General features: G+C 45.3%; 1 non-coding gene across 1 annotated transcript; it reads left to right on the top strand.

Annotated features, from left to right (window-relative positions):
- Window positions 1–20,116: 20,116 nt before the first annotated feature.
- On the top strand, window positions 20,117–20,191 carry Trnaw-cca. The gene has a single exon. It is a non-coding gene; the product is annotated as a tRNA-Trp (tRNA).
- Window positions 20,192–20,521: the final 330 nt, after the last annotated feature.

Genomic DNA, 20,521 nt, shown 5'->3' with positions numbered 1-20,521 from the left:
TGTCAACTGTGTGACACGCTACAGTGTCCTACTGGTAGATGGTAGAAAATGGTTCAAATGGCTCTGAGCACTATGCGACTTAACTTCTGAGGTCATCAGTTGCCTAGAACTTAGAACTACTTAAACCTAACTAACCTAAGGACATCACACACATCCATGTCCGAGGCAGGATTCGAACCTGCGGCCGTAGTGGTCGCTCGGCTCCAGATTGTAGCGCCTAAAACCACACTGCCACTCGCCGCCGGCTAGATGGCAGATTCCGAAGAGAAACAAATGGCATGTAGGGGTGGACATGATCTCCAAGGGTGGATGCTCACTTTTTTGATCCATTGTGCCTTCCAGAACGACGAGGTCATCCAGCGAATGCCGCGATAACATTTCCCAGACCATAACGGTCCCTTCTCCGGCCTAGAGCCTTGATTTCAGACGCTTCACGCCAACGGCCATCCATCCGCTGGAGCATAAAACGTGATTCGTCTGAAATGGCCACCTGTCGTCACTCAGTGGATGTCCAGTTATGGTGCAGGCGTGCAAATTCCAACCATCGTCTTCGATGAACGGCAATCTGCATGGGCGCATGAACAAGGCGTCTCCTGTGGACGCCCATACGGTCGCTGAACGGTAGTTGAGGAGACACTTGTGGTAACCCTTTGGTTCATGCGGACGGCGAGCTGCTCAACAGCTGCACGGCTATTTACCCATTCATATCTCCACAGCCATCGTTTAGTCTATGACTCGCGGTGTACCACAATTGCCTAGGCGCTGGTCTTGGGTGGCACCATTTTGCCATGGACAGTGTACTTTAACCAAGGCGACAAGCGAACAGTTTACAAGCCAAGCCGTTTCGAAAATGCTTTCACCCTTGGCCCGAAAGCCAATGATCATGCCCTCTTGGAAGCCCGATAAAGCGTTCCGTTTCCTCACTAAGGCAACGACTGCACTATATCCCGCTTCGCCCCCCCCCCCCCCCCTTTTGTAAACCATCCACTACAAGTTCTGCCGCGTATCGTCTGTGAGTAGTTACTGCACGGTGACATCGAACATAGGCGATTGTTACATTAATGTAACTGGACCGTGCATAATCTCGCCTCGTTTTAAGGTTGGTGTTGTGGATTTTACTAATAAGTCCTGAACCCAGCCATACAGCTGCTCCGTAAACGTGGTTTTATGTTCACTAGGGGACAATGTGGAACTATATGTCGCTAAAGGAACGCGGTATTTTCTTGCATGCTCTGTGGATGTCATGGACGAACAGAGGGAGATTATATTCGCAACATCATTATCCGTATTGATCGCAGCAGAAGCGGTTTTCTCTTTCCCGAAGAGGTCTTAATAAGCGAGCATTAACTATTTTCCACGATTTTACGACGTATTGACTTCACTGATAAGGACTAGTAGTTGTATGCAATAATCCGAGGACCTTTATCGAAGGAAGAATGATTTTTCCAATAGATTTGAACCTTGCATGCAGATTTTCGTAACTAAATTCTGCTAAATACTGCGTGCAGTTTGTATGTATATAATACCACAGGGTGCGGAAAAATTGAACGTTACATCAGGTCCCTTAAGGGAGGACGTTGCTGAAAAACATACACTATTTAAAAAATGGACCTTACCCACAGTTTTGGATATATGGCAATGAAATTTTGTACCACGCTTTACATGAAAGTAACTCATTTACATGTAAAATCCTTTGATTATATACATCCATTTTTTTGAATGAAATTTGAGGTCTTATTTTCAAAAAATAATGTATGTTCCTTTCTCTCAGAAAGTATTCAAGACATTTCTACTAAAATTTCTCTGTTTCCTCTCTTTATATGTTGTAAGCTTTTCTCATGAGCTTTTTGGAATAGGTCAAATAAAATTTTCGTAATTTTTGAATTATTATTCCACAAGTACAATTTTAAATTCACGCAAAATTCCAAGCACTTTCCCCAATATCTCAGCTTGCAATCCCAATTTCAAAATTTGGTCTTGAGACAACGTTTATGAGGTTTACAGAAATATGTGGACAAAATTTCATGATTCTAGCGTTCATAGAATCTGAGGTAAAGGTACTTAAAGTTTAAGAAACAAACTTTTAAGGATACGCAATTTAAAATTCAACCTAACTTTTTTCCTTACATCACTTCTTCAGAAGGCACTACATTTGTACTCTTGGTCGTCTTTCCCTTCAAGGCCTCTCTTCTGGTTTCTTGTTGTCTGTTATCTTTCCTTTACCAGGTCTTCAACTAACTTTTCAGCTACAGTAAATCTATATTTCTCGAGTGAAATTTCCTTTCTTGGAGTCCATTCTTTCTGATACCCTCATCCTTTCGACGTCCTCATCATTAAATACAATAACTGGAACCCTGCATAACTGAATGAAGAAAGACTCGAACACTTGTATAAATCTCCGTCAGTATTATAGGGCCAAAAAGAATTGCTTCGTCATAAACGATGCAGGTAGTTTGTTATTGTTTATAAGATACGGAACAGAGTCAAAGATGATCTATAAAACCAAAGAGAATGTATAACGGCCTTCTAGATGCATCCCGTACACGTGTGGTTGAAGGTAATACACAGAATCTCTGTTCACTGAGCTAGTACTGAAGTGCTGCTTCAAAAAGTGGGCCTGGCAGGGAGGCCGCGTCCCACTTATAATTAATTTTCAAGCACTTCGGATGCGATTTCACAATTGAAACTTTGGTAACATATTGTCCGCGAGTTGTACTAACAAATAAAAAATAAATCGAAAGTTAACATTTTTTGTCAATTTCATCAACGTCCCCCCTTAAGTGGCCTATTTCTCTCACTCCCCCCCCCCCCCTTTCTCTCTCTCTCTCTCTCTCTTTTTCAATTTTCAAACAGCGACCAATGTCCTGATATTTTGGTCACCAGGTCGCACAGGATTTTGTTTAATTGTCATTGAAAGGAGCACACGGAATTCAGACATGTAAATAATTTTGTTAAATTATTTGATTTATAATTATTAGTGAGATTTAAAAGTCAACTGAATGTTTACGTTAATTCTGTGACTGGTTACTATTATTGTAACAATGTTAATGATAAGGATAGTGAATCAAAGGGATAGATCAAACGACGTTTAACAAATATGATTATATGGACGGCATATATAGTTGTATTCATTGCTTCTAGACAGAACTAACCTTCCTAGAATCCGTTGTGGGACTATTTCAACTTCAGTACGCTCTGAGAAGGAATCAACTGTTTACTCGGCATTATGATTCGGGTTGTTGGTAGTTTCAGCACAGAAACTTTCCGCATGAAGGCTTCTCGTAATTCATCACACCTCACGGCCGACAAATTTCTAGAGCACGATATGATCATTCTTTGGTAGAGCTAGCGGCGCGTAGAAAGACGAACTGAATTAACTTTCCTGAAAACTTAGCGAGTTGCACTCACTTAGCATTCCGTCAGCGCAGCCAAATACCCGAGTCAGAGGCAAGCAACGAACACACACTGCAAAAAAATGGTTCAAATGGCTCTGAGCACTATGGGACTTAACATCTGAGGTCATCAGTCCCCTAGAACTTAGAACTACTTAAACCTAACCAACCTAAGGACATCACACACATCCATGCCCGAGGCAGGATTCGAACCTGCGACCGTAGCGGTCGCGCGGTTCCAGACTGAAGAGCCTAGAACCGCTCGGCCATAACGTCCGGCACACACTGCATCCTCAGGAAACGCCCGCGCACAACATCATTGTCACCCGAGTCTACGTGTGTGCCGCTCATAATGTAGTTTCAAACGATCTTACTTTTTTCGCGAGTCGACAACAAAGGCATTCTGTTGTACCCCATAGCAATCCAAACTAATGGAGAAACGGTGTCTTAAAACACTTTTGCAGTTCATATCGATGTTGGTACAGCAACCAGTATGTATGATATGAAGAAGCAAGCGATCTTGACTGTAGTGTTAAATTTTTTTATTGTTTCCATAGATTCGCTTCAACTTTATTTAGGCATCTTCAGACTGGCTCGAATTTAGTACCGTTAGGTACCTCGGATACTGCCCATAAAATGTCCCAGCAGGTAAATATCCCTAGTCAAAGCTCTAACAACACTGCTCGGTGTCCTTATTACGGTATGTGGCTTAATCCAATGCAAACGAAGCGGGATCTCCACATCATAAACATGCTGGGGGTGTAGTGCATGTTCTGGCTGTTCCAAGCGGGACTACAGCATATTTAGATGAGAAAAATACTTCTTCTGAGACGCATTTCTTCTACTTCTTTCTCCTAGAGTTAGATTATCTTGTCAGTGCCTCTGTTTCTATGGTTAGTTGCCATTCGATCTGTCCTACTCTTTCTTGGTCTTCTTATTGACCTTGTCCCTATTCTCCAGTAATTATGGTTTTAGGAACACGGACGATCTTCATTCATTCTTGAGACATGCTCTTCCCATTGATTTCTGTCCTTCACGAGCGGTTTGTGCCGTTTTTCTTCCGTGATTGTGGTAAGAAATGGTTCAAATGGCTCTGAGCACTATGGGACTTAACTTCTGAGGTCATCAGTCCCCTAGAACTTAGAACTACTTAAACCTAACCAACCTAAAGTTATCACACACATCCATGCCCGAGGCAGGATTCGAACCTGCGACCGTAGCGGTCGCGCAGTTCCAGATTGTAGCGCCTAGAACCGCTCGGCCACACCGGCCGGCGATTGTGGTACATATGAGAAAGAAAGCAGACAGTTGCTCCTCTTAACTCCGTAATACCCTAGTAAATTTCCACCTGAAAGAAAAAAATCGCATATTGTAAATAGTGAGTGCTATAGACTACGTAAGTTTAAATGTAAGATATGTTATACGTGTGAGGTATTGCTTCGTACGTCGCATATTTGTAACAGGTATCTGGGAATTGAACTCTGACACATCCATTTAGTAAAATTTTTTCATTTTACATTTTGGTAATACGTTAATAGGATATATCTGATTAAAAAAACTTCGTGGTGGGATTCTCTTTAAATATACATTATCGAATATAGTCTTTTTCGTCGAATTTTTGGAAAGAGTTTATTCTCTTGTTTGAACACACACAAATATCTGTTTCCATTCTCCTCTCTCAGTTGCCCTCGATCCATTTTCCCCTTCCCCCGTTTCTCCTCCTTTTTCTCCCTCCCCTCTCACCTTCCTCTACTACATACTAACTCGACAAACTGAGCATAGTTGCTAAACACAATATTCTTATATCAGGTTTTACCACAGGTAAGACGAGCTGGGTGACAGAACTACTTTGGTAAACTCAACACTCATGGACAATGCTCTTCTCCTTTCTGTAAACTATTAGATGGTGCTTATTTAGTTTGTTTTCGATCTTAAGATGATCCAGAGTTATCGGTACATGTCTTGTAATTAAAAAAGTTAAACAGTGACTAAAAACAGATGATAATTGTTTTATATGAAGATGAACGTGACAGTTATTACAGGTTAATACTGTACATCCCTTACAATTGGTCTTGTTTCTATAACCTATGGCCAATGATATGCTGCATCATTTCGGGTGAACTTAAACGGAAGTAGTTTGTTGGACTCCGAAGCCTCTTGCACCATAGTTCTGCCTCTACACTGGCTGAAGACCTATCTTTCTTTTTATTTGTCATGTCTTTTCCTGCTTTCAGAGTGGTTCTCCTATTCTGTATTTGAATTTTAGTAGACCATTTTGTATATGACGGGGAATTTTGAAACTGTCACAGCACCAATCTGCAGGTAGTAGACGAGCCTATAAATTTCCATTTGTATTTCGCTGAGGATAAAACCTCGTGGATCCATCGCTAAAAAAATTAGACTTTCAGAGTATTAGCATATCGTTCGAATTTAGACAACGCAATAAATGTGAAATGTAATCAGTCGGCCATTGGAAACTATATATGTGAATAATGAGCACAACTAGTCACGGAAGTATTCTGGTGCTACAAATCAACGAAGGTATTTGCTTTCACATAATTTGGTTTCAAGTCTCGCATGCTCCGACAAAGGTACACAAACGCCTGATGAAGAGTACTATACACATACAATATTTTCGAATTAACATGAATGTGTAACTAGTTTTCTGTATCTAGCTACAATTGTCCGAACAAAGGCGACAACTTCTCGTGTATGTATGTGTGAATCTGTGCGTGTGTGTGTGTGTGCGCGCGCGTCGTGAACAAAGGTGAACAGCAAGTCATTATAAATGTACCCAAAACTCTTAGGAGAGTGAATGACATGTCAGAGGCGCTGGTAGCTTCATGTAGAAGCTACACCTACCATCACTAGCAATCAAAAACAGTGAACCCTCCCTTTATTAGCGTCGCTCTGCTAATAACAGGGATTCGCGACGCACGACATTAAGAGACAAAAACATCATTTCCGCAGGGTCGTCTTAGTTCATTACCAAAATGTCACTCCCATATAGATATTTGAAGAACGCTCGACAGATAACAGGACGTTTGTGCTGCCCGCGGATCACATAATGTCTGAACAAAATTTCCCTCGTTCGGAAATTGTACGCTTTAAACCCAAGTAAGAAACACATCCATGTGGCTCTGGTGGTTGAGCCTGCCTCGTGATGTCTACGCCATAATTCGTAATTGTCATCAATTATAAATAAATAATAATAGGATTGTTTGCTACTGTTGTTCTCTTCAATCCGAAGTTTAGTCTGATGTGACCTTCCAGGCCATTCTATGCAAATTCCTTTATCTCCGAACATCTGCTAAATCCCACGTTCATCATCAGTTGCGCGATCTACCCATCTAATCTTCGACATTCTTCAGCATAGGATGTACTTGATACATTGAATGTAGTAATGACAAAGAATCTAAATTGTTACTCTGAATACTCGAATACGGTAATGGCCTTTGCTTTTATGCGATTGTTTTTTTTTCTAGAACAACAGGCAATTTAAAACATACGATTCTACATATCGCGCACGTGAGGGGACTTTTGGATAATAAAAAGTTTCCCGAAAGGATAATAATTCTGAACAGGTGAAGTCGATAAATGGGGGCAGCACATTTGTGACTGCTGAAATTGCGTACTTTACTCCGTAGATGGCTCAGAATTTCCAGACACGCAATACGGACAAATTGAGTTGAAGCAAGAGCCGTGGAGGTAGCACGCAACAGGCTGGAGGACATTCGTCCTGAATTATTGACACACCGCCACCGCCATTTCGGGTTAACGTGTGGACTCACGGCGCCAAGGGTCCGTCTGTCATTTTGCTCTTCAGTGGAAAAGCCAACAGTCACAGAAAGAAAAATGGTGAGCTAGTGAAATCAATTCACTTTGTGGCCTGTAGATTTCATAATCTAGTAAGTTTCGTAACGGATAAGTAGCTTCTACATTTTTCCAGTGAAGACGAGAGATTTTACGATTTCAACGAGTCACGTATGGATTTCTGCAAGCTTTTACGTCGGGCTCTATGTTTTTCTATCAGGCACCACTTTCAAATAATACGATTACATTAAGTAAAATAGCACAATAAAATCAAGAGCATATCAATCACGTGAAAATGAGAATGTTGATCAATTAGAGCATTGTGAATTATTGTACCAGTCTTCGTCTATTAAAAGAATTGGTAATAGGTGTTTGAAAAATATACTGCGACATTTTTTTCCGAAAACTGTAGTACGACTCTTCACGCCCTCTGGCCTGGATGCATTCACCGATGCGGTTGGGAAGGGTGTCATAAACCGCTGTATCTTGTCCTGAGGCAATCTGGCCCACAGCTGTCTTAACACGACCTTGATCACGGGATCTTGCATACCACGGGAGCAGCTCATCATGATGCAGCCAACTCCTAGAGATACAGAAAATGTGCGGATGAGCATTGCCCTACTGAAAAAAGCCACCACGTGCTTTCAGACGACAGGCAAGTGAATTTGTAGTACGTCCGTGACGTGTCATTGGGCCGTCACAATTCCATCAGTCAGTAACAGCCGTGAAAGCATGCCCGATGAGTCCTCACGGAAAGACACCAGGAGTAACACCGCTATGCCTCTCCAAAATATTGAAAGATTACGATCTTTCCCCACGTCGCCGTCATATACGGTGACAATGTTCCTCAGTGGTAGAGCAGAACTGCGTATCGCTACTGAACACAGTGCGATGCCAGTATCAGCAAACCATGCTTCCAGATCACGACACCACTCCAGACGCAGCCGTTTATGTAAACGCCAGCCTACGCATGGGGCTGCGTATCCGGTCAATGGTGCAGAGTGTTTCTGAGTGTCCACTACTTTCTCTCGGATTGCCCGGGCATATGTGAATGGGTTACAATGTGGTTGGTGGTCAGATGTGGTCGACCGCAACCTCGATGATGAGTATGGCTGTCCTCACTTTTCAATATGGTCCAACATCTGGTCACTGTCACATCACAATGCACCACATATCTGGGCACTGCACAAGGCCGTCCGTGCCCTGGGAGAAGGTAGGGACGCCCCTCCGGTAACTCCCAGGGAAAGGAGAATATGTTCTGCAGTGAGGTTGTTTTCATTCAAGAAAATGGTTTCAAAGTCTGTCTTACGCAAGTTTTTAACATAATCGGAATAGAATTTTTTAAAAGCTGCTTATAAATCGCCTTTCGTCTTCAAAAACTTTACTCCATACCCTCAGGTCCCCTCCCCCTGGCCGTCCGGAGTGGCCGTGCGGTTCTAGGCACTACAGTCTGGAACCGAGCGACCGCTACGGTCGCAGGTTAGTTAGGTTTAATTAGTTCTAAGTTCTAGGTTACTGATGACCTCAGAAGTCGCCTAGTGCTCAGAGCCATTTGAACCAACCCTCCCCCTGCTACCCTTTGAGCCGTAGCGCCGTATACCGATCCTGCCTTGGAGGCGGTTAAGTGGGAGATGTGTCTCAAAGCTGGATAGTGACAGATGGTGACGCGAGACTGGACGCGCACGTAGTTTATGTATCAGCCGAAAAAAATGTAAATGTCGTGTGACAAGGGGCTCCCATTGGGTAGACCGTTTGCCGGGTGCAAGTCTTTCGATTTGACGCCACTTCGGCGACTTGCGCGTCGATGGGGATGAAATGATGATGATTAGGACAACACCCAGTCCCTGAGCGAGAAAACCGGGAATCGAACCCGGGCCCTTAGGATTGACATTTTGTCGCGCTGAGCACTTTTTTTTTTTTTTTTTGGAGGACTCGAACCTCTGCCGGGTGCCGGGACCAGCCGCACAGTTCATGACTGCAGTGCTTTAGACGGCTTTTTTTATTTTTTTGCCTAGAACTGCTTTTTTTATTTTTTTGTGAATAATTGGTGGAATAACAAGAAACGTAAGGGAAGGAAAGGTGCCATGGGAGGAATCGAAACCCGAGGCGTCTAGCGTAAAAGTCCGAGTTCTAGTGGATTGGTGGGGGCTCGGGGGGCGAAGTGGGCAGGGGTCGAAACCCGAGGCCTGGCCACAGTGTCCTCCTCACCACCACCGAGCCTGTGGTGCTTAGGGAAATGGGAGACACAGGAATCAACAGTAGTGGAAGGCGTTGTTATCTATTTATTTGCATGTGTTTTTGTAATATTCATGAAATTATGTGAACACATCGGCGAAAGAGAAAAGAAATGTAAATTCTGGTTACAGAAAAAGAAAGGAAAAAGGAAAAGAATAAAGAAGTAAAATCCGCGCAATCTGCGACGCGCTCTCCCATCCGCGGAGGTCAGAAGTAGAATAGATCGTAGGCGGTTGAAACTCAGACACCGCCGGGGGAGGAGGGGTGGTTGCCCTCTGAGCCAGGCACCCCCCAACTCAGTGGAGGTCTAACAAAGACCACTCGAAGATAGTTAGCAAATAATGTTCGATAACGTGGCGTGTTTTCGAGAGCTGCATGGGCTGTTCGCAAATAGGTCCAGAAGTCGAGGCGGCATTTAGGTCCCTCATGAAAGAGATAAGCGACCGCTCACCCTTTGACCCACGTAATAGCATGACATTTGGCGGCGGGAAAATGTCGGTCCTCCGGGTATAGAAACATTCGAGGTTCGATTGTGTCTGGTGGCACCCGGAGATAGCGGGCAATGATTTGCTGCACGAAGCGCCATACATCTTGCGGTGAGGCGCATGTCAAACGGTGTTCATCAGTGTCCAGTTTCTGGCAAAGAAGACAAAGAGGGGATTCTGACAAGCCAATGTTGTGCAGGCGCTGCTTCGTGGCAAATTTCCTGTTTACTATGTGATACCACAGTGCCCGGACGTTCGTAGGGAGGAAGGGCTGGTGGACGGTAGTCCACACTATGGGCCACTGGATGGAGGGATGTTTCGTCTCCATCACATTCCGGGGAACACAGCACAGCAACAGGCTGTAAAAATCCTTAGTCCTAGGTGGGCGTGTATCTGGGAGACTGGTATGTATGTAACTGTAGTCGACGAAAAAGGTCGAAATATGGGACAAATGAGGCACAATATGGCCGACAGACACCGGTGGTGAGGTGGAAGCAGGTAGGAGGACCTCAAGCAAGCTGCGTGTTACAGATGTACCCTGGCCTGTCCACTGTTTTCTCATGGTATGTACAAGGCTGCAGCTCGCATACGGACATTGACGAGCCCGACCCCACCATACCGTTAGGGCAGGGTAAGTGTCTCATAACGGACTTTAAACATTGAACCAGCCATGAGATAATAGCCAAAAGCCGCCTGAAGGTTGCGACCAATTGCAGTTGGCAGAGGGAGAACTTGCGCGATGTGAACCAATTTTGATGCCACATAAAGATTAAGAAACTCAACCTGTTGAAGTGTGTCCTGGCGGCGCAAGAGGTTCTGGCGGACGTCGTTGCGGATGACGTGTAACAGGCGACGGATATTCGTTGCCGCTGTGCGTGTGACCGTGGGGGTAAAGGTAACGCCCAGGTACCGGAAAGTCCGCACAAGCGGCAGGACCGCCACTTCACCCTCCTGGAGGCCTCGTCCAATGTTAATTTCAGAAGATTTGGCGACATTCATGGCACTGCCAGCGGCAGCCCCATAACGGATAATCAATCTAAGGACTTCCAGAATCTCAGAGCCGGAGCGAATGAGGAGGAGGAGGTCATCAGCATATGCCCGACAGCGAAAAGTGTGTTGGCGTAGGGTGAGGCCAGAGAGCTTGGTCGTCAAGCCACCAATAAGGGGCTCAAGGGCAATGGCATACAGGAGGGTAGAGAGGGGGCACCCCTGCCGTATCGACCGGCGGATAGTTACCGGCCCTGCTAAACGTCCATTGACTTGGACACGTGAACTGGCACTGTCGTAAAGACGCCGGATGACGTCGAGAAACGGAGGGGGGATGCCCATTCAGGCTGCCACCGAAAACAGGAAACGATGATGCACTTTATCGAAGGCGCTGTCGAAGTCTATAGCGACGACCGCTGCACGGAGTCTGCAGGCCGCCGCTATCGCAATTAAGTCGCGCCATTCCCCTGTGGCATTCTGTATGTTAACCTGTCCTCCAGGCGTCGTTTGCTCTGGCGAGAGGATACGAGGGAGTGTTGTTCGGAGCCGCATTGCCAGTAAGCGCGCGAAAATCTTTTAATCGGCATTCAGTAGGATGAGCGGTCTGTAACTCGTGACCATCGAACCACGGACTCGTTTGTGGTCTGGTATGATGATGCCCTCAGCAAAGGCGGGTGGGATTGCTTGGTCAGATGTCATCAGTTCTTGATACATAGTCGTCCACCGTGGTGCCATGAGGTCCCGAAAGGTACGGTAAAACTCAATCGGTAAGCCTCAATGCCGGGCGATCTGTTGACAGCACCCTTGGCAATTGCCTCGTCCACTGTCAAAGCATCCGCCTCCGTGTGGGGGAGGGCGCGCGTGACGTAATGCAAAATGCAGTTGTCTGCTGCAGTTTCAGCGTCTTCTTCACTATAAGTACGACGGTAGTTCTAGACGAATGCGTGGACGATGTCATTCTGAGTGGTCACCTGCGTTCCATGAGGCGTGGTCAGAGTGCTGATGATCTGCCGACGGCGCCGTCGTTAGTCGGACACTATATGATGCATGGATGGAATTTCTAAATGCGCGTGATCGTGGCGCCGCGTCCGTATCACGACCCCTTGCAGTTTCCGGCGTGCCAGCGTAATTATCTTCGCCTTAGTACTTTGCCGTTCCAACTGGTTGTCCGGGGTTGCCGGTTGAGCGTCCAGATGTCGGAGAATCGCGTAATAGAAGTCAACAGTGGTACGATGCCAGTAGGCCATGTCCTTCCCGTATCTCATTAGTGTCCTCCGGATCGCCGGCTTGGCGCATTCCAGCCACCATGTCAATGTCGAGTGGTAGCGGGGAAGGCGTCGTTCGCAGGCTGTCCACGTTTCAGTGACTTGTTGGCGACACGCCAGGTCATGCAAGTGGGATGTATTGAGTTTCCATGGCGCACGGCTGCGCCATACTGATTGCGGCGGAAGGAGGACCGTACAGATGTAAGCGCAATGGTCGGAAAAGGCGAGCGGCCAGCGTTCGGCGCCCCGTACCGCAGATCTAAGAGTTTGTGAGACATATATCCTGTCTAGTCGGCTTGCGGAATGACTGGTAAGAAAGGTATGGCCAGAAAGGTAGCCGTGTTGAACTTCCCCGGTATCGTGAAGCAGGAGGTCTCGCACCACTATACGTATTTCCTGGCATGTAGCACAGTGGGGAATCTGATCTTTAGGATGCAGAACGCAGTTAAAATCACCTCCTAGTAGGCAGTGGTCATAACGCCCTAAAAACAGGGGAGCGATTTCCTCGGAATAAAACTGGGCTCTTTCATGGCGTCTGTCGGTGCCTGAGGGAGCGTAGACATTAATGATGCGTGTCCCCATGGCAGTGAGTGCCATGCCCCGAGCTGATGGAAGGAAGGCGACATCGGTCACAGAAATCCCGTGGCGGACGTAGCTGGCCCATAGGACCACTCGCGGAGGCATGGGCGGTATAGCCATTGATATCCGAGAGACTAGCCAAGTGAACCTCCTGCAGAAGGGCGAAATCAATATCCGAATCCCAGAACATCTCCTGCATAAAGCGGATTTTCACCCTGGAACGGATGTTGCTATCCGGTAGGCCTGGTGTCGGATTGCTGGAGGCTGGTCCACTCCGCTGTCCGCGCAAGGGTGAGGGCGTCGCAGCGGAACGTTATCCCGCTGGCCCGCAGGGGTGTCTGGGGAGAGTAAGATTAGTGGTGCGGCCGTGACGGCGCAGGGTCCCGTAACGGTTCCTGCTTCTCGACCTCCTCGTGCCACGCCGTGGAAGCGGACACTGGTGTATCTTCCATTTTGTCTGCAGAAGATGGTGTAATTGTGTGTGGTGTAGTGTCGCCTGTGATAAGTTCATGGTTTAGTTCAGCGTCAGCACGGGGCGCAGCACACCGCTAGATGTCTCCGCGCTCATAACGTCTTCGACAGCAGTAGCGGGTTCTGAGGCCTCGTGCTGGTCGGCGGTTGCGTCCTCCTCGACTTGCAACGTCTCCTCTTGGCTGGAAACTGTGCGACGCCTTCGCTTGCGACGTTTCGGAGAACGTTGTTTCCTTGTGCGACCCTCCGTGTCCGACGACGGAAGGGAGTCGCGTGGCTCTGGCAGAAAGGCCGCTGTAGGAACGATGACCGAGTCGATCTCCATCGTGTTTCCGAGGTCAGGGTCAGCGTCTGGTTGCCCCGGCATCTTCGGAGCGGCGTCGGTGGCCGGCCGAGGCGGCGGGCCGTCCGAGGCGCTCTCCGTCGGTGTCTGGTCGGGCTCGTTGGTGGCGTCGTTTGTGGTGACCGGGCGATGTTGCAAAGCGGTAGGAGACGCTAGAGCAGCGGCATAGGTCACCGGTAGCACTGTAGGTTGCGACGTCGGTGGTTATTCGGCAGCTGGAAGTTGCGTAATACGCCGTTGTAGGCATTCGGATCTAAGGTGGCCTTCTTTGCCGCACCCGGAGCAGGTCCGAGGCTGGCCGTCGTATATAATTATTGCACGGCATCCGCCGATCTGTAAATAGGACGGGACGTGGCTTCGGAGATCAATGGTGACCTGTCGGACCCCGTTTAGGACAGGATACGTCCGAAACTGTGTCCACTTCTCCGCAGTGTGGCCATGGACTTTGCCGTATGGGCGAAGTGCCCCGACGACTTCCTCAGCAGGAAGTTCGAATGGCAATTCGAAAATGCGTATCGTTCGCATACCTAAGCCTGCGTGGTCGACGGTTACCTCCTCCACATTCCATCAGCATGACAGAAGCGGAGCCCCTGTTTGGTCTGACGTAGTATGCGTTCGCACGCCGCGTCGTTAATGATTTTCACATAGACCGTGCTGCTCACGATGGACAAATGTATGCCGATAATATCGGTCGCCGGGATCTTCACTTCCTCTCGCAGAAAACGCTCCACCTCGAGTGCTTTGGGTCGGGCATAATCGTTGCAGAAAGTAAATCGGAGTGTTGATTTATGGTAACGGTTCGCCGTGGATCGTACAAGGTAAGCCGGCACTTAAGCAACGGCCGTCAGAATGTATACAAGGCGAGCTCGCGCTCCGCACGAAGTCAACACGTACGCGTCCACTCTGTTGCCCTGCCGAAAGCAGACTGCCACTCAGCTACCAGGGTCGGACGTGTATCTTGCCGATAGAGGACAGTATTGGATAGGGGACTGTGGTTTAGTTTCGATTGTGCCCACTAGAGTGCACTAAAGTAATAGAATGTTTTTCATAAACTGTTCTAGTATTTACATAAAGTGTTATTATTTCCTTATGTGTGTGTAAAATGTTCTAAATGTGTTTCAGCAGTATGAATGACGCGTGAGTGTGATTTAAGGTTAATATGAAGATAACTGTTTAACGGGTTATGTAGTGGGATTTAGTGTGGGAACATTTCGAAGAAGTATGGATGTAAACAAAGGGGACTTTGTAGAATAGATTTGTAAAGTAAGTTTATGGTAAAGGGAATAATTTTATGCGTAAACAACACTTCCGTATATAACGTCGGTAAAAAGTGCAGTCGTTAGGTTTACTATTTTGAGTTTGGTTATTAATGAAAAGCGTGGACTGACGCGGGAGAATGTTGTCTTGCTATTGGCTGTTGAGTAAACTGACCAATGGTAAAACAGTAGTCTTCACGCGCCTTTCTCTGCTGGTAGAGAAGACTTAAGAGTATTCTAGAGAGGAGACGGAGCCTAGCCATGAAACAGTTGGGGCGTGTGTTGTAGTTGTTCCGATGGAAATGATAAGTTGCCGGATCTAGCAGTGTTCCATACATCAGAGGTGTTGTAAAGTGACGGCATAATTATTCAGATAGATGTAGAAATTTCGGAATTTTTAAGTGAATTTTGTGACGAGAAAAGACATAAATTCCGCGTGGTGTATTGAGCAGGTCGATGGCTAAAAACTGTGACTGCATCAGATGCCGACAGACTCAATATTTGGGGAGCATTCTCAATCAAACACAATCCGTATTTTTGTAGCTATTACGTTTTCAGTAAATGAAAAACCATATACTTGCTAACGTGAGTGAAAGGGATTGTGAGTGACCGTGTTAAGACTAGCACGGGCTTGGCAATGATACTTGTTCTCCTAAGTTTCAGAATATATTAATTAAGGACAAAATTTCCAACCTTTCATTTCGTGTGAAAACTTTCTCCCGAAACGTACATTAGTGACTTTAATTGTGGCCTGGTTCACGTCGAAGTACAGTAGGTTTCGCTCGGCTTTCCTACTGATGATCTGCTGAGACAATGTTCACAGGTAGGTGCAGGTTCGTCGTAAAAGGGACGGAAGGAACCGCGCCGCCGCACCTTTAATAAAAAAATATTGTGTGGGTGCTCTTGGTCGCAAGACTCGACCAGCCGGTCAGATGGAGGCCCAAAGTGAGGCCTCAATCGCTCTGTGTCAGCTGCTGATAGCGCTGTCTCCTACAAACACGCAGCAACTCCGTGGCCTATACAGTGACAACGTCTGACGTTGCTCACACCCGGCCATGCTTGGCAAAAACACTAGACACGAACAACATTAAAGCATTCTGGTGTTCGTTCTACCTGTCACAGAGAATTGCAGCTCTAGGCATTTCCATACCTTAAAACGGCACATTCGTGTACAGAGACAAACTGACATCCGGCCATGTCCCTTGAGTGCCTCATTTTGTCAGGCGGTTTAGATTAAGGGCAGGTCTGGGGGCAGGTACCGCTAATAATAAAAACTGCGGTGTGAGGGTCAGAGTCGTTCTATTTCCAGGGCCGCTTCCAATTCGTGTAGCTCATTCTCAGTTAAAACCAAGGCGCCAGCGGCCACGCTGCCCGAGGAACAGGCCAAAGCGTGGTGTGGTTATCGCAGCTTGTTTGATTTGCTACTTTCGCGTGGAGACAGGACGGCATAAACGCGACATTTTCGGAAGATATGGCATAAATCGGTCGTAAGAGAAAAAGAGTATTTACAGTTGCAAATGCATTTTCATTTGTAATTATTTGTACCTTATAAAAGTATCTGGATGACTAAGAAAGAAGAAAAGAAGGCAGAAAAAAACCAACGACAACGAGTTCATTAGACACGGAGTACAATAAAATGGGCGACAATTTGGAAGGAAATAGGCTGCGTCATTCCATAGGAACCATCCAATCATTAGCTGTTAAAGATCTAGGAAAATCACGGGAAACCTAAACAAAGTGGAAAACTGGGTATTTCAAACTTGCGCAGTACAAAGTCAAGCCCGTTGTCACATCTGTAACATTGAAGTTCTCTCATTTACATCAGTTATTCTCTAAAAACAAAAAATTTAAAAAAAGTCTACACAGTTATAAAACAATTTGATGTCTTCGGTCAGTGATTAACGAACTGAAAATACAAGTTGACCACTTTATGTTGGACTTGTGTGACTCTTCACCTAGGGGACCCTTTAACATGATATATCTGAGGTGACAGTTTTCATCAAGCCAGTCTACGTCGTCCTATCAAAAAATTTCAAGACTGAATTTACTCCTGGAGTATTAGCTACGTCTGCGCATTAACTACGGTGGCAGCTTGAACTTGCAACGTGCGTTCGAACAAGTGACTGTGAGCTGACAGTATTCAGTAGTAGGCGTGCGACAGTAGCGTGTCAACGTTGTTGTGTCGCAGACCACAATGGAGCAACGTCTCTAAATCAAATGTTCAAGACATTCTCCACGACGTTTTGAGGAAGAGAAAAAAGCGTGCAAAGTCTGGTCCCGCACACCTTGGCTCCTTGACAAGAACAATGACGCGTGTACCACTGCCACAACTTGATCGAAATGAAAAACGCAAAACAATCTTTTTCTGACCAAAAACAAGAAAAAAGTCGTGACGTATCTCGAAACTTTCCGTCAGCAATACGATCCCAACGTAAAATGACAAAGTACAGATGAAAGTCTTACGAAAGCTCAACAATTTGATGACATTACCGACATTCAGGCCTATGTGACATAAGAATTCAAAAACATCCCAAAAAAGGACTTTTCAGACAGTTTCACATGGCTGTGTGAACGTTCTGTCCGCTGTACTTAACTAGACGGGGACGGATAGGGTGGAGGGGGGGGGGGATGACCCAGTTGCGATAATTTTTGGACTCATATGGCATATCTGCAGGTCAATTTACTTCGTCGTCATTAATAATAGAAGGTACACAATGACGTAGAGGAATAGTTTGTCTCAGAAATTAGCGAGAAACCTGGGCACACATGTTTTAACAATATGTCAGTGCGTGTTAAATGAGAGGAAGATATAGTAAAGTCTCGAAATCTAAATATTTATATTGTCCCGCCGAGCTATGAAACAAAAGCGAAATTAATTTGACTTTTGATACGTGGTTCTTCCATGAAAATAATTTAGTATGACAATATAATTATTTCTTGCATTTAGTGTTTCACGTAAAGTAGGCTCAACTAAAATGTAAACGGTTCAATCCTACTCATACCACAGAGATTCGTAGTGTGATCTACACACTGTGATTCACGTAATGAAAATTTAAGGGGGCTGTCACAGTAAGAAAATAAACCCACAAACTCTGGCCATTGTTTTTTCAGGTGTCAACATATTACACAATAGTAATCGTCAGAATTATTATCATTTATCTTTCAGTGGATGGAAAATATCTTCTTCAGAATTGTCGAGCAATAGCTATTTTATTCTGACGAAGTCTCTACAAACAACTCGTTCTAGCATCGAAGCGTAGCAAATGACGTTTCATAACCTCTGCTCATAACTTTATGCTACAGATCACTGGGTTCATATTGTCAGTGAATGGTTTCTAGTACCTTTACAATGAACCTTGATTGTGTGTATTGTAGTTTTTATAATTCGCTATACGCTTCAGATGTACCTTGAATTGATGTTGTAGTTAAACAACACTATGAAATACCGTATCCTTCATATACGAGGAGATGGCACCTCTCCTTCCTCTACTGTCGACGTTTCTATACGACGTTTTGAAGCATCATACTCATTATTTACGAAACCACAGGAGACAATAAATGAACCATCAATGGGTTTAGTTATTAACTAGCCAAGTTTGCTGCTGATACTATGGAAACATGTATGAAAATAAAGGAAATTTATTTATCGATGACGAATTATCGTGGTCCTAAGGATGAAATATCGTGCACATTTTCTGAAGCGATAACATTCGTTGTTAATTTCATGGTATTCATAGTGGCACTTTAAAAAAAATTACATTTATGAATACGAATATAGAAGGCCGACTTTCTTTTCTACAGAGTACTTACTTATGAAATGTACATTTAGAAGCACAGTTCCAATATCAGATCTACAGCTAATTTTCGGAGGAGCTTCACTGTGATGTCAATACGGCACAAAGCACGTCTATCGGCTGTTGCAGTGTGTCTTTAACTGTAATTATTGGTGTTGTGGTAGAATATATACAGAATTATACAGTAATGTAGTCACATACCAGTGAGTTTTCATAATTTCTTCTTTAATTCCATGTATGTACTACCATATCTTCGTAAATTTCCATTAAAAACGCATTATAACCGTCCACAGACAAGTACGCATTTCTGGCTCTTTGACATCACAATGGAGTTCATTCGATAATCGGTAATCGGTGGAAGCTCTATAATGGAGCTGTGCCTCGAACGTATATTGGCTAATTAAATCTAGGAATACCAACGCATTTTCCATAATGTGCATGACCATGGCGGGTGGGGGCGGTGAAGTGTGGGAAGGGGGGATACTTTATGCCCACTCTACAAGGTTCACAACCTGAAAATATCTTTCACCACACACTAATCAGTATCAATCCATTCTCAGTAACGAGTGTACTACCAACCTGGAGGTTATATATGACCACAACAAAAAAAAACTAAAAAGACAAATTTAATTCACTTTTGTTGACTTTTACTCACAACATACATTTTGAAGAGATTTTCAATCCGAAAGAATTGAATGACATTCATTGTAAGAAGTGACATGTACTTCTCATTCTGGAAACATCCCCCAGGCTGTGGCTAAGCCATGTCTCCGTAATATCCTCTCTTTCAGGAGTGCTAGTTCTGCAAGGTTCGCAGGAGAGCTTCTGTAAAGTTTGGAAGGTAGGAGACGAGGTACTGGCAGAAGTACAGCTGTGAGTACCGGGCGTGAGTCGTGCTTCGGTAGCTCAGTTGGTAGAGCACTTGCCCGCGAAAGGCAAAGGTCCCGAGTTCGAGTCTCGGTCGGGCACACAGTTTTAATCTGTCAGGAAGTTTCATATCAGCGCACACTCCGCTGCAGAGTGAAAATCTCATTCTGGAAACATCCCCCAGGCTGTGGCTAAGCCATGTCTCCGTAATATCCTTTCTTTCAGGAGTGCTAGTTCTGCAAGGTTCGCAGGAGAGCTTCTGTAAAGTTTGGAAGGTAGGAGACGAGGTACTGGCAGAAGTAAAGCTGTGAGTACCGGGCGTGAATCGTGCTTCGGTAGCTCAGTTGGTAGAGCACTTGCCCGCCAAAGGCAAAGGTCCCGAGTTCGAGTCTCAGTCGGGCACACAGTTTTAATCTGCCAGGAAGTTTCATATCTGCGCACACTCCGCTGCAGAGTGAAAATCTCATTCTGGAAACATCCCCCAGGCTGTGGCTAAGCCATGTCTCCGCAATATCCTTTCTTTCAGGAGTGCTAGTTCTGCAAGGTTCGCAGGAGAGCTTCTGTAAAGTTTGGAAGGTAGGAGACGAGGTACTGGCAGAAGTAAAGCTGTGAGTACCGGGCGTGAGTCATGCTTCGGTAGCTCAGTTGGTAGAGCACTTGCCCGCCAAAGGCAAAGGTCCCGAGTTCGAGTCTCGGTCGGGCACACAGTTTTAATCTGCCAGGAAGTTTCATGACATGTACCTCTTTACGATTCAGTTGAACTCAAGGAAAGAAGGAAGATTGGAATTAACGCCTGTCGACATCAAGGTCGTTAGAGATGGTTAGCTCAACTGAAAAATTAAAAACATAATAATAAAATAATTCAGAATTTAAAACATAATTATAAAAAACAACTAATTTTTTCTAAATTTTGTAATATAAAGTAACTGGATAGATTACAATATTTTTCGAGTGTGGGCATAAAGTTCCCCCCCTCCCCTGTTACTGATTGGGTTACATACGGAACTTGTTATTAGGTAGTTCAACTGTTATTT

This window comes from Schistocerca piceifrons, chromosome 5 (assembly GCF_021461385.2).
Source record: "Schistocerca piceifrons isolate TAMUIC-IGC-003096 chromosome 5, iqSchPice1.1, whole genome shotgun sequence".
NCBI lineage: Eukaryota > Metazoa > Arthropoda > Insecta > Orthoptera > Acrididae > Schistocerca > Schistocerca piceifrons.
Note: the sequence above shows the minus strand (reverse complement) of the source record. Positions and strands in the feature narration are given on the sequence as shown.